The sequence below is a fragment of the Lissotriton helveticus genome, chromosome 1_2, assembly GCF_964261635.1.
Source record: "Lissotriton helveticus chromosome 1_2, aLisHel1.1, whole genome shotgun sequence".
Taxonomy (NCBI): domain Eukaryota; kingdom Metazoa; phylum Chordata; class Amphibia; order Caudata; family Salamandridae; genus Lissotriton; species Lissotriton helveticus.
The window spans coordinates 89,274,424-89,288,356 of record NC_136058.1 but is presented as its reverse complement, the minus strand read 5'-3'; positions in this window follow the sequence as shown (position 1 = coordinate 89,288,356).

Sequence of the window (13,933 nt, the reverse complement as noted above, 5' to 3'; positions counted from 1 at the left end):
ATGGTTAAAACAAATTAGGAGATAAAATGGTATGTGGTTTCTCTAATATTGTATCTTTTATAGATTCACTTGTTTGAATCTTCCTCGTAATTATGGTACCAGTAAAAAAAGCAGTGCTAAAGCATTAACGTTTATCGACATTGAAAACAATAGTATTTAATAACATATTTACATTGTTTTAAAACATTCAAACTTTAGCCAATCCTGGCATAATCATCCCCTGCAGAGCCACCATATCTCAGATTTCTTGAAGCACGTTATGTGTTCAGGAGTCTCCGTGAGCTCTGCTCTGTCATGGTGTTTCTCTATTACCCTATTGACCTCATGCTTCCAGCAATCATTTCATCACCTATCAATATCTAAGGTAATGTTGCAGTGTGTGTTTGATTACATTCCTAAAAAAAATACCAGGGTCTAAATAAGGGCTGTTTAGGCCCTGCAAGACTGTGGAAAAAGCAGGCTTTAATCTGAGGATTGCACAAGGAGTGACTATATTGCCTCTATCCTAATCACAATCCCAGAGAATGTATGTACTGCTGTATGTTTTCTGCCAAAACCCTCAAAGACAGAGAGGGTAGGCTGCTTCTATGGCTCCAGAGACAAAATTCAACTTCTGCATTAGGCTCTGTGCATGAAAAGAAGGCTTATTCCTTCTCCAGGAATAGAAAGGAAGGAGAATCCTCTTCACTAAAAGATAAAAGTCTCACGGAAAAGATATTTTTGAGGAGAGAAAAACTAAAAAAGACCAGACTGGCCTTTCCACTTCTCTTCAGAGGTTTGACTGAGTGCCTCCGTCTGCACCTCATACACAGACGTCCATCATGTGGTTGATCAAAACGTCGATGACAACAGTGTTGTCATGCAAGGAGATGACCATTACTCCGTTGTCGACGATGACAAGACCGTCCCCTTCATCGTGGCCATCTCACAATTGATAGCTGCATCTATGGCTGTCCCGCCAATGAAGACTCCTCATGCCGTGCCATCCGCTTTTTATGTTGTCGTCTCATGAGGACTATTCTAAAATCTCACCATTGCCCGCAGCTCGCCACCTGGATTTACAGGAATCTGAAGAGGAAGGTATATTTGGGCACACCTACAGTCCTTCCCAGTTAAAGGTTTAAATGCCAGGAATCTGATGAAGAGGATAAAATTGATGACAATCTATCCGCTTGCCTTCAGGGTGACTACTCCCTCACTGATAGGGGTCCTCCTTTAGCTCAGTGTCTGGACTCCTTCCAGGAGCATTACTCTTATGAAAAGCAAGAGATGTTGGACCGACACCTCTAGGAACCCTCTGTCAATGTCCCTTTATCCTTGGTTACCGACTTACGTTTCATGATCAATGACTATTATAGATGCTTTCCTGATGCAAACTCTGCTCAGTGGCCTCTGCCTCCACAAGGAAGTCCCTATTACCAACCCTGCTCCTCAAAGCACTCCAAAATGCCTTGAGGAGAAGGTAATACCTCCGGTTATTTCCTTCTCGGATGATCTACATGACAGTGATGACCAGCAAATGGAGGAGGGTGAGCTCCACACATATCCGATGCTCCTGATCAATGGGATGATTATGTTGCTCCAATACCACCATCTCCTACCCTGCCAGTAGCTGATTTACCGCCTGTAGATATTGGGGGTTTCCACAATCTTTTAGAGCCGGCATCCTAGCGCTTTGACCTCCCAATGCTAACCTAAAAAGCGGAGTGTTTTCTCTACAACTTTAAACCTGGCGCACAGTGCACCATTCAAGCTACCCCATTGTGGATTCCAAGATGAGAACACCAGCAGCCATTCCAGCCATCGTGCTGAAGCTCAACAAAACTTTAAGGTTCTTGAAAACCTCCCACCTGTCTCAATGGCCACCCAGATTTGGTCATCATGCAGGGCACGCAGCGAAAGTCCAAGAATCCATCTTCCGCATGCAGGACCCCACTGTACATGGAAGGGAGCCATCTCAATTACATAGGAAAAAGATTTTCTGCCCTGTTGGCCACTTCCAATAAAGCCTCCAATGCTATGGCCATCCTGAGGAGATATGACTGAGAGATATGGCCCGACATCTCATCTCTGTTATAGTGTCTCCCGGAAGACAAGAAAAAAGAGGAGAGAGACATTCTACCTGAAGGAAAAAAGGCCTCTTCTGAGATGATTGATGTTGTCATGGACATCCCATTCACTGCCCTTGGCTTAAAGCCAATACTTTCCACCTAGAAGTGCAGGCCAATGTGTTCTATGAAGAATGTCTTTTGGGAAGCACTTCCATGATGTGCTTTAATCAATCAAGTCAGGCACGACCAAATCGCTCTGCAGTTTGCAGCAGTGGAGATTTTAGCGCTTTCAAGGCAGAGGTAGGGGCCAATACCTAACTAGGCGGCAATTTAAACAGCGGTCCAACCCTATTTCCAGGAGACATTTTGCCCATCTTATGCCAACCAAACCTACTGATCGAATACAATGGCATCGTATTCGAGGGCATGAGGGTACAGACATCAACCATTAGCCGGGAAGACAATGTGAAGCAGCATGCCCCTGTCGCTACGCTCCCACTTCGATTCGGTCCCACCATTCCCAAACTCTTAAATCAATGGAAATTCATCTGATCAGACAAATGGGTGTTTTTCAGCATGGTCAAACCCTGGAATTTGTTAGTCAGCCTCCAAATGTTCTTCCACAAAAGACATCTCATCAGCATTTTCCAATTCTCAGAAAAGAAACACGATCACTTCTTTCCAAAGACGCAATAGAAAAGGTACCACGCAACCAGCGATATCTGGTTCCTCATCGGGAAGAAGGCAGGGAAATGGAGGCAAATAATGGACGTCAGGTTACTAAACAAGTTAATAAAAAATCAAACCTTCAGAATGCTCTCTCTCTAAGATATCCTGCTGCTCATAGAGGCAGGAGATTACCTCACCTCCCCCTATATTCTTGATGCTTATTTTCACATTCCCTTATATGCCAAGCATTGCAGATTTCTCAGGTTCGAAGTGGCAGGGTGCCACTATCAGTTCAAAGTGCTACCCTTTGGGTTGAAGTCAGCACCCAGAGTCTTCATCAAGTGCATGGCCCTGGTGGCAGCTTTTCTCTGACGTTCTGGTCAACAGCTATTCTCCTTCCTGGAGGATTGGTTAATCAAAGCTCCATCCATCCGAGCGGCCAAGAAATCTATGCAAGCCTGCCGGCAGCTCTTACAATCTCTAGGTCTCTGCCTAAACAAGGAAATATCATCTCTCATCTCCTCCAGGTCGCTGTTTTTTCTATGGGTGATCCTCAACACCGAGCTTTCAAAAACCTTCACCATATAAGAAAGGATTTCAATTTTGCAAAATATAACACGTCTCCTGTCTGCAAGAATGTCACTTTATGTAAGGACATACAAAAACATGCTAGGGATGACGTCATCCTGCATCCTGATAATCCCGCATTGCCATCTATGCATGAGACCGCTGCAGGAGCAGCTTGATGCGTAGTGGGCTCCATCTCAGGAATTATTCGATGACATCGTTTCCATAACCTCAGCAATGACCTCGGCAATGTCCTGGTGGATTGTCAAGGACAACATCTCTTGGGGTCTCTCCTTCCTCCACACAACACCCCAAATGGTGATAACTTTGTATGCCTCTTGTGAAGGATATGGAGTCCACATCCAGAATGTAGAGGGTCACAGCAAATGGTCCAACCAGCTAAAGGCAGTGTTTCTAACCTTCAAGTCTTTCTCTCAAGGATCCAGGGCTCTACGGTCCTCATCAAGACTGCTACCACCACCATCTATTATCTCCTCAAACAGGGTGGGACAAGGTCCATAGTCCTCTCAGCCCAAGCCCAACATATTTGGGAGTGACTGATAAACAATGGCATCTCATTAAAGATGGAGTTTGTGCCAGGAGTGCTGAACAAGTGGGCTTACTCCATCAGCAGGTACACCAAGCAGTGTCACGAATGGGAGCTCAGTGACGAACATCTGCAAAGTGTCTCCCAGTCTTGGGGTATCCAACCTTAGATCTGTTCACTACATCCCTAAACAAATGCACTCACTTTGCCAGCAGGGTTCATCAGCCAGGATTTTGGGAAAACACCTTCCGTTTTTCTTGGGTAGGGATGTTTGCTTACCTATTTCCACTCACCCCTAAAATTCTGTAGAAAATGAATCAGGAACTGTGCTGGCTCATTCTCATCGCCCCGGTGTGGGCGAGACAATACTGATACATCAAGCTGCATCACCTGTCAGAGTGCAGTCCCATTCAGTTTCCACTGACTAAGAGGAAATCTAAAACTATCTGACAAATGCAGATCGATACTTGGCAAAGCTCAAGCTTTTTCTCCCTCAAATGCTACATGAAGAAATGGAAAAGGTTCTGTGCATGGTGTGCTACATAGTCCTTTTTCTTCCACACCTGAGCAGGTATTGCCATATCTCCTGCATCTTGCCAAATCAGGCCTCTCCCATTCATCCATAAAGGTGTACTTACCATCCATTTCCAGATACAGATGGCGTTCTGGCCAATTGTCCTTCTGGCCCAACAGGCTTGTCAAAGAGTTTATGAAGGGTCTTTTCAGGGATTACCTACCTGTTAAGCCTCTTCCAGTGCTTTTGCTGATGAGCACTGTCTTATCACAACTCATGAGGCATTCATTTGAGCCTATTCACAAATGTGATCTCAAATTCTTTTCTTGGAAAGTGGCTCTCCTCAAAGACGTATTATCGAAATCAGGGCTTTCACCATAATAGAACCTTACCCTTCAGTTCCTAAAGGACAGAGTAGTCCTACTTAGTAATCCTTTGTTTATTCCCAAGGTGACTTCCACATATCACCTGTGCATGGAACAGCAGCAGGGTACCATAAGTACCCCCCATGTGCACCCCCCACCCACTATGGGCCCCTAATGGTGAAAACCCCCTGCCTTTCCGTGGCGGCAACGCCGCCTTGGAGAGGCACAGCGCAGCAGACATGCTAATATGGATGGCAGTGTCTCCCAGACACCGCCACCATGTTAGCACCTTTTCTGCCCTGTCGACTCTGCGACCGGGCGCAAAACCGGCGGACCGTCTTTCTGTCCACCGGGGTCCCCCCGCCATGGTATTGTGGCGGGGGTAAATGGAGAGCGGCAGGTGGTTTATGGCGGGTGGATCGCCAACGCCATATGGGCGGTGGCGATCCGCCCGCCATACTAATGACCCCCTAAGTGCTGTTTGATATTCTGCTTGCAAAGAACCAAGGGCCCGATTTTTTAGTCTGGCTGACTTGGACCACCATACTCATGGTGGTGCAGTGGTGGTGGTCCTGTGTCTGCCCTATTCCACCACTGTGCCAGGGATCCGCCATTCCCAGGTAGTGGCGCTGCGCAGACAGACTTTAGAATATGCAAAGCTGGACTGCCACAGTTTGCCAAGCATATTATACGTTTACCCTCCGCCAGCCTTTTCATGATGGGTTCATCGCCATGAAAAGGCTAGCAGAGGGAAAACAAAGTCCACCGCTATATGGATGCATTCAGGGGGACACAAAATGTGCCCCCTTGTTTGCATACACCCCAAGTTACAGGGCAGCATGGACTTCACAGTCCATGCCGTTCTGAAACTTATTTTGCGTTCTCATTGGGGTGCTCATTTCCAGGGCACCGCCGTGGGAAGGGCAAAAAAAAGACAGGAAAAGCCCACCAGATACGAGTTCAAATTATCCCTGTACGGCTTTTGCAGTTTTGAGCTGGCACAGAACCAGTGCAGCAGTGACAAAGTTATAATCGGCCCCTAAGTCTTTCCTCAAATCAACTCAGTTGCTCATCTCTTTCTCTGCTCCTGGAAAATGTCCAGCTTTAGCACTAGTATTGCTTGCTGGGTCTCCTCAGCCATACTCTTCTGCCATGAACAGGCTGGACATCCACTGCCGGCAAAGGCTCAATCAACTCGAAAGATTGCAGCCTCTTCAGCCCTGTTTGCAGGTGTTTCTCTACCTGACATCTGCAGAGCAGTGACATGGGTGAACGTTTACACCTTCACAAAGCATTACTGTCTCGATGGCTGGAGGAAAACAGATGTGGCATTTGGTCAAGCTACCCTGCGACGTCTCTTTGCATAAGGTATGCAACTAAAATGCTCAATCTTGTCTATGCTTTATTGTTTTGTAACTGCTCTTATTAAGTTTGATAAAACATATTTCTACATATCTTTAAATTTTGTGCAATCTTTAAAGTCATATCCTTGCATAGTTGTATTTTGGTTGAGTTTCATGGTGGGATGGTTCACCTTCCCACCGCTATTAGTCTTCAGATACTGCCAACTAGTCTGATTCAAGCATGTGCATCTATAAAAGATACAATACTGGAGGAAAAACAAGTTACTTTCCTGTACACTGTGGTTCTTCAGTATTGATATATTTTATACATTCGCAAGTGAGCCTCCCTCCTCCCGTTCAGGCTCACCATTGGATATCTCTGTTGTTTTTGATTTACACTTGTTCTCGAAATCTGAGGTATGGTGGCCCTGCAGGTGATGAATACTCCAGGGTCTCTGCTCTGATTGGTGGATGGTTGGATGTTTTAAAACAATGTAAATATGTTATTAAATACTATTGTTGCCCATGGAGATTAATGATAATGCATTAGCACTACTTTTTTTTTACTGTTACCATGGGGCTCCCACCATGACGACTGGGAAGATTCAAGCATGTGAATCTATAAAAGTTATTAATGCAGGAGAACCACAGTTCACATGCAAGTAACTTGTTTTTATCATCACCCGACCATTTGGTTTGTTTGTTGACATTTTTAGGGTGAGTTTTTATACCCAAAAGATTAGTGACCTTCATCAGTATGCATATGTACTTGGCTTTTGCTACTGCCCAGTAATCCAGTTCAAAATGATGATGCTCGCTTTTTAAGAAACACTTTTCCTCAGGAATTGTCTACGGGTAGAAAAAAAGAGTGAACTGTAGGCATAATCAACTCAAAAATTTCCCAGGGAGGGAAAAATGGTTTATATAGTTAGGCCAAAAGTCATGGTATGTTTCCATGAAGTAGGGGCTCACATAGTTAAAAATCAGAAATCTATGTAGGCTTCCATGAAGTATGGGCATCAAATGTCAAAAATGAGATTTAAGTCAAATGTTAATTGCAAAACTGATCAATCTTAAAATAATCAGAAGAGTGGAAGGCTATTGCAAGTACATTGTGTCCATGTTTAGTTGGCATCATTATTTGCTTTTCATTTTTATTGCATATGCTTTTAATAACAAATAAATAATAAATAACTGTTGCACCAGTTTGTCAATGCCAGAGCTTTTCTATCTTTCAATGCCTATTTTTAACTGTACCCTCCTGAAAAAGGCAATATTCGGATAGGGAACGTGAGCTTCTATATTTATATATGTGCTCTTAACTTTGTGTTGATGGAAAAAATATACATTGCACAGTAGGAATTTTGTTAAGAACATATATTGTCACTTTCTGTGTGATTAACCTTTTCATTTACACCCACCGATAGGGAAGATATACAAGGGTTGTCAACACTTAGTGGTCCATTAGGATGACGGGCGGACTTAGTCCGCCCGCCACCCCAACGGAGATCGGGACCGCCCGCCTAAAGGGCGGGGGTCCCGACATTGGCATTAGGATGCGCCCGCCACAGTGGCAGGCGCATTCCTCAAGTTTACATTGTGGCGGGCGGTGCTCACTGCACCGCCCGCCACTTTGTGAAAAACAAAATGCACGCATTTGCATAATCGAAGCGTCAGGCACCGCGTGGTGCCTGCCGCTGCGATTATGCAAATGCAGGGGGGTACCACAGGTACCCCCCGTGTGCCACCCCCCTCTGGCCATCACTCTGGGGGCCCACAGGGGGCCCCCGCAGCAATCACTGCCTGCCTTTCCGTGGCGGCCTTGCCGCCACGAAAAGGCCTGACAATATGCGCATTGTAATATGGCTGGCGGTGTCTAACAGACACCGCCACCATATGAAACACATTCCGCCCCGGCCGCAAGGCGACCGGGGCGGAAAACAGGCGGGCGGTGTTTTTCACCGCAACGGTCCCCCCCACCATCCTAATGTGGCGGGGGGGAATTGGGCAATGGATGTCGGGCGGATTGCCTCCGCCAGGCCGGCGGTGGCTACCGCCAGCCTGGCGGAGGCAATCCGCCCGACATCATAATGGACCCCTTACTGTTAGGGCGTTTGCGTGCAAAATTTTTCATCTATTATTGCTAAGATATTGTTGGGATTTAAAACCGCCTATCAAAATATGCTATGTTTAATATTTTTAATTCCCTGCTTACAATATTCCATTATGTCTTTCTGTGTTTGCTATAAACATATTTACTAGCATCGATTTCACACCCTAGAAATTTTCCTCATTAGAAATGAGTCTGCATTATCTCTTACATATTGCGTCCAAACAGTTATTAAACAGGTAACTTAATTACCGCTTTTCACATCACATAGAACATTTACTGTAAACCTGTGTTAAATGTAATACTTGGTCAACAGATAATTGTTGAAACCAAGGCACGTCCCAGTTCCTTAGAATGCGAGCATATTTAATTGGATCGTTAAAGCTGTTAACAGTATTCCCTGTAATTGTAATGGCGCGAAATAAATCCATGTTATAGATTTCTTCTCTTAATTGGACTGTAGTGTGCTTCTCCAACAATTTAACAAACAGTTTCTTGCTGTGTTTTAAACACATTAAAATGTAATTGAAAAATAATGTTTTCTGCATAACTATAGACGTTCATCAAAAATATTTATTTTTATAGCCACATGCTTAAAGTACAAAATAATACAGATTATAGACCTTTACTCATGCCTTAGAGCAAATGTTTCTCAAAATAATGTCAGCATAATTTCTCAATTTGGTGGTCAACATTGAGGCAGGTAAGGTGTGACAGATGAAAGAAATTGTACTGCCATATTAGACAGCTAACAATATGCATTAAGAACCATTGTTTTTAATTATCAATTCATGTAAAATTGTAAATGTAAATTGATACTTGTATAGCGCACTACTCACCCGCAAGGGTCTCAAGGTGCTTGTACGAATACCGCTGTGGAACCCATCCTGGCTTTTCCTGTGAGGTGTCCACTCCTGGGGACCCCCCAGGTGGAGGGCAGGCATCCTTAGCGTTGTGGGGGCCGTTGTGGATATTAAGCAAGCTATTGCCCAGAGTTGCAGAGTGGGACTCCATAATTGGAATAGGCACCGGGGAGAGAATTATCAGGTCCGTGGAATTTTTGAGCTCAAGACCCGCCGAGGCGGGCAATTGAACCCTGGTCCCGGGCTAAGCCCCTGCATCAGGGTCTGCCGCTCTAACCATTGAGCCACACTTCTCCACTGGTGCTCTATTGTTCTCCATATGGTGCTCTGTTGTTCTTGAAAATACAGAAACACTTTTGAGAAAAGTATATTTAGTTGAAAAACAAAAGATTTGTCTCAAATGCAAAATAAAAGGAAAGTGAAGAGAAGCATAAGGTTTTTTCCACAGACTTCAGCCACAGCATACCAACTGCCGGTTCAAGAGCATGCAGGCTCCACACTCTATATTCTAGAACTTCTTGACTGCACAGTTCCACTGTTCTAGTCTCTTCTACATTGTTCTGGTATCTTCTACAGTGCAAGTGACACAGGTGATGGACAGATACCACACATCTCCCTTTTTTTACATAAGATGTTTTTTTCAGATTCCCACCCCAGAAAGCATAGAAACACATAACAGTGAATAACGTATTTGAAGAAAGACAAGTAATTAAACAAATGTGTTAAATAAGGATTTTTATTCATGGCTTCACAGAGTTCAAGTTAGACATGCGTGCCAGATTACACTTCCAAAGAAAAGGGGGCATTAACAATGTATTAACTCTGTCTGTATTACTTGACTAAGTAATCGTTTATAAAACTCCTGGGGAGTGGGGGAGGAGTTAGTCACCCGTCCACTTGATCTTTCTGAACTGCAGTTTTTTCTCCCTTATGTAACACAGGTCTATCATTCCTATGTCCACTTTCTGACCTTGCTTTACTGTTGTTTTCACATGTCTCCCCATTCTGTCCAGGCCATAATGCTTCCCCAATCTCCCTCCCCAGATTCCGTATTCTACCATCCTGTGTCTTGACAGCATTGTGAAAGAGCTTTATGATTTTCATGGGTGCTGTAAATTTTGACAGTCGTTTGTTGCCAGTTGGAGCTTTCACGCTTACCCAATCACTGACTTAAAACTCAGTAATTTTGCTCAAACGTATCTTCGTGGGTTGCCTGCAACTCCAACTCAATTTCCTCGACTGTTGGCCTACATCAACCCTCACCCAACCGTTGTGCCACTTCATCCACCGAGGTACCCGTTTTCAGTTGGGCTTCCTACTGTTTAAGCCAATTTTGGTCTCTGGCCAATTTGATTATAAGTCAACTAAAATTAGAAAGTATGGGTAATTCCTTTCTCCCGTCAGTGGCCCAGTAATGTCCACCCAGGGACCTTCAAGTAGGGTGTGACACTATATGGGTGGAGTGTGCAATTTTGCTACCTTATCATTGGTGTAGCAGGCTATGTAATTTCTTAAATCTCTCTCAACCAGTACACCCTCCCTGGCCTCCAACAGTCTAACTTCAACCTTTGCTTGGTTTTGGTGATCCCCAGATGGCAGTCATGTGTTATTTCAATCAGTTTTGTTCCAGTGGGTGTCAGGAGGTATCAATTTTGTGTCTGTGAAAAGGCATTCATCTACATCTGATAATTCTACTCTGACCAATCAATATGGCGGCAGCCACTCTTCATTCTTTTCTACACTTTCTTACCCTGGATTACCAAATTGTATATTTTATTTTGAATGCCATCTGTTTCTGGCTCTTTTTTCCAATTTACCTCCTCAACCACCCCTTTGGTGATCACACACACATTTTCTTTGTGCTGTGCTATATCCTCACTTTGGTTATTGCAGACTTTCTCTTCCTTTTCTGTGTCATCAACCAATCGGGACAAGCAGTCTGCTGTAAATGAACATGTACCAGGGGGATATTCAATGGCAAGTGTGTACTCTACTACATTAATGGCCTATCTATTAATTCTGCTGAAAATTGCCTCCAGCCTTTTTTTGTAAATACCGTCTTAAGTTGCTTGTGGTCTGTTCTTAACCTGACCAGAGCCCCCCAAATAAAGTTATTTAATTTCGTTTAGGGACCAGGGTACTGAAAATGCTTATTTTTTGATTACATAATAGATGACCTCAGATTGCCTAAGTGCTCTTGAGGCAAACGCAGTAGTTTCCTTTCCTTTTTCACTTTCTTGTAGAAGGACAGCCCCTAGCCCTTTTGAACTGACATCTGTTGTAATGTAAAATAACTTTTTTAATTCTCTTTCGCAACGTCAATCACACATTGTTTCCAATTAATATGGTGGTCTATTTGTACAAAAAATACAGAAACACTTTGGAGAAAAGCATGATTACTTGACAAACACATGACTTGTAATGATGGTGCAGTGGTCTAATATACATCCTTTAGTGATATGTGTGTATCATACAGGTCATAAAATTCACTGCCAGTAGGAAGGAGTCAACCTTTTATCTTTACAAAGGTCTGCAAATTAAGTGCTCTTGAGTTGCATAAATTCACCTGCTATAAAGGTCTATAGACAACAAACTGATACCATTTGTATTGGCTGTGCTGCAAGCATCTGTTTGCATCTTATAGGGCACTGGTTACATTCTCTTTTGGTGTCAACAACTTTCATACTTGCAAGATTTATAGGAATACATACTTTTCTGATACTTGTAACATGTTTGGGAGGCCCCAGTGAGAAATATTTTGGAGTAGTGTATCAGAGTTACCTGAATCTTGTTTATAAAGTTTTACAAAACAGCCAAATTCGTAATTATTATTGTTGTTGTTATCGTTGTTATTATGTGATTCAGGAAAAAAAAGGTTGGTCTCATGAAGATGAGTGTGAATGGAAAGGTCGGACAGGTGTAATATGCCATTAAATTATGTCTGGTAAATTCATAAGTCCCAATTGACAATGCTTTATGGATCTATGGCATAAAAGACCACACATTTTATTTTGAAAAAATACAGAGTAGGTTTTGGTCAGTCACTTTCAGTCATTGCTTTGAGACATATTGATCAACCTTTGAATCAATTCAGATGAGTATTTCTCTCAAAGTGCTTTCATTTCAAATCATGAGGTGCATTGTTTTCAGCATCAGCAGTTGCTGGAAGGAATGAGTTTGTGGATGCACAAGCCATCTTGGCAAGGAGGCTAAAATGAACACCTTTTGCATGATAATCAAATTAGTACTTGACTTATCATCTGAATGATATTGTAAATGCACTATATTTTTTGTATGGTGATGTTTTTCAAGAAAATCGTTTGTTCGTTCATAGAAACAAATGCTGTTTCAAAAAGTACAAAAAGTGATTTAATTTAGAAGGAATAATTAATAAGAGTTATAATTTGTATACATTGGTATTTAGAACATACTTTAAGAAAAGGTTTGTCTTGTTTTCTTTTGAATAGGAAAAGCCACCATACTAAGAGGACTTCCTACATCCATTGCATGCTTGCCCTTTCTGTGCATATATGCATTTCTTACTTAGCACAGGATGAGCAGTCAGGCATGGTTTGAAATTGTTACATCCTGGATATGGCAAATTGCATATTTCTCTTTCGGAATCATGTTAGTAGCCTTTATGTGTATTCTCTCAACTCTAGAAAGTGTTTCTATTGTATTACAGGAGTAGCATTGTTTCCAAGAGAAGCAGCAGATGGCAGGGACTATTTGGTTAATGCAGAAGCCAGACTGCAAAGACTTCCCACACTAAATGCTGCTCACTTTGAGTTATCACCAAACATCTGCTTGCGGTATCATTTGAATACATATGTAAATGTCTATATTATTGGTCAGGTTTTATTTTTCAAAAACATTTTTCTTTATACAACAAGATTATTTCAAAAATACAAAACAAATGTTTTTTAAGCAATTGTCTTGTTTTTGTATGTAGGTGGTTTCAGTGTAGAAAGCTGACCTTGCAAGATAACGCACCTTACTCATGTCATACTTCTTCTGTGTCTTCTTCTGTTTATGTTCACAATGCAAATCATAGGATGAGCACCACCCACATGTTCTGCAACTCTTGTGTTTGAGGGTGGCCCTCGAACCTTGGTCTGCTTAAACTTTTTAAAGAATACTCACCATTATTTTATCCCCCTGGCCGATGGTGTGCTGCTCCAGCCATACATTCCCCAGAATCCCAGCACCACCTTTGTTTCATGGTGGGAGTTAGGAGAAGAAGAGAGTTTGGGAACCTAACCATCTGTCGTTGCTTGCCCTACCTGACACTGATGATCACTGGTCCCATTTACAAAGCAATTTCTATCAACTAACTGTAGCCGCCTCCTGCATTCCCCTTGAGATATCGTTTTTTTTGTCACTGTTCCTTTGACATAACACAGCTAAGAAACTTTGGTTGCGGTGCTGCGTTGAGTTAGTACATTTCTCCTTTTCTTTCTATAATCTATAATCTGATGACCCATAGAAGGTGCAAAGAATGTTGGGGCATCAGTGGCCATATATGTGCCACTCTCTAAACAACTTTCATTGTATGTTCTAAGATGACCACTGCTTTGTCATAAACAGACCCGATGCATAATTTCATAATAGTTTTTCTTTTGCGTTTGCTATTTTAAACTATTCTGAACACACTAAACTCTCTTTTGTCCTACAGGAGTCTGTGGAAGCCTGAGTTCTTCATTCTTTCCAAGCTATGATGGGTCACACACACACACACTCACATGCACACACACACACACACGCATGCACGCACGCACACACACACACACATACCCCTTGGGTATAAATATATACCTTAAAAGTTAAGGGTTGATTTCCATGTACTGGTAGATTTTTCATCTGCCTGCTGAAGCACTGAGGAGCGGGTCTACTGCTCTACCTTG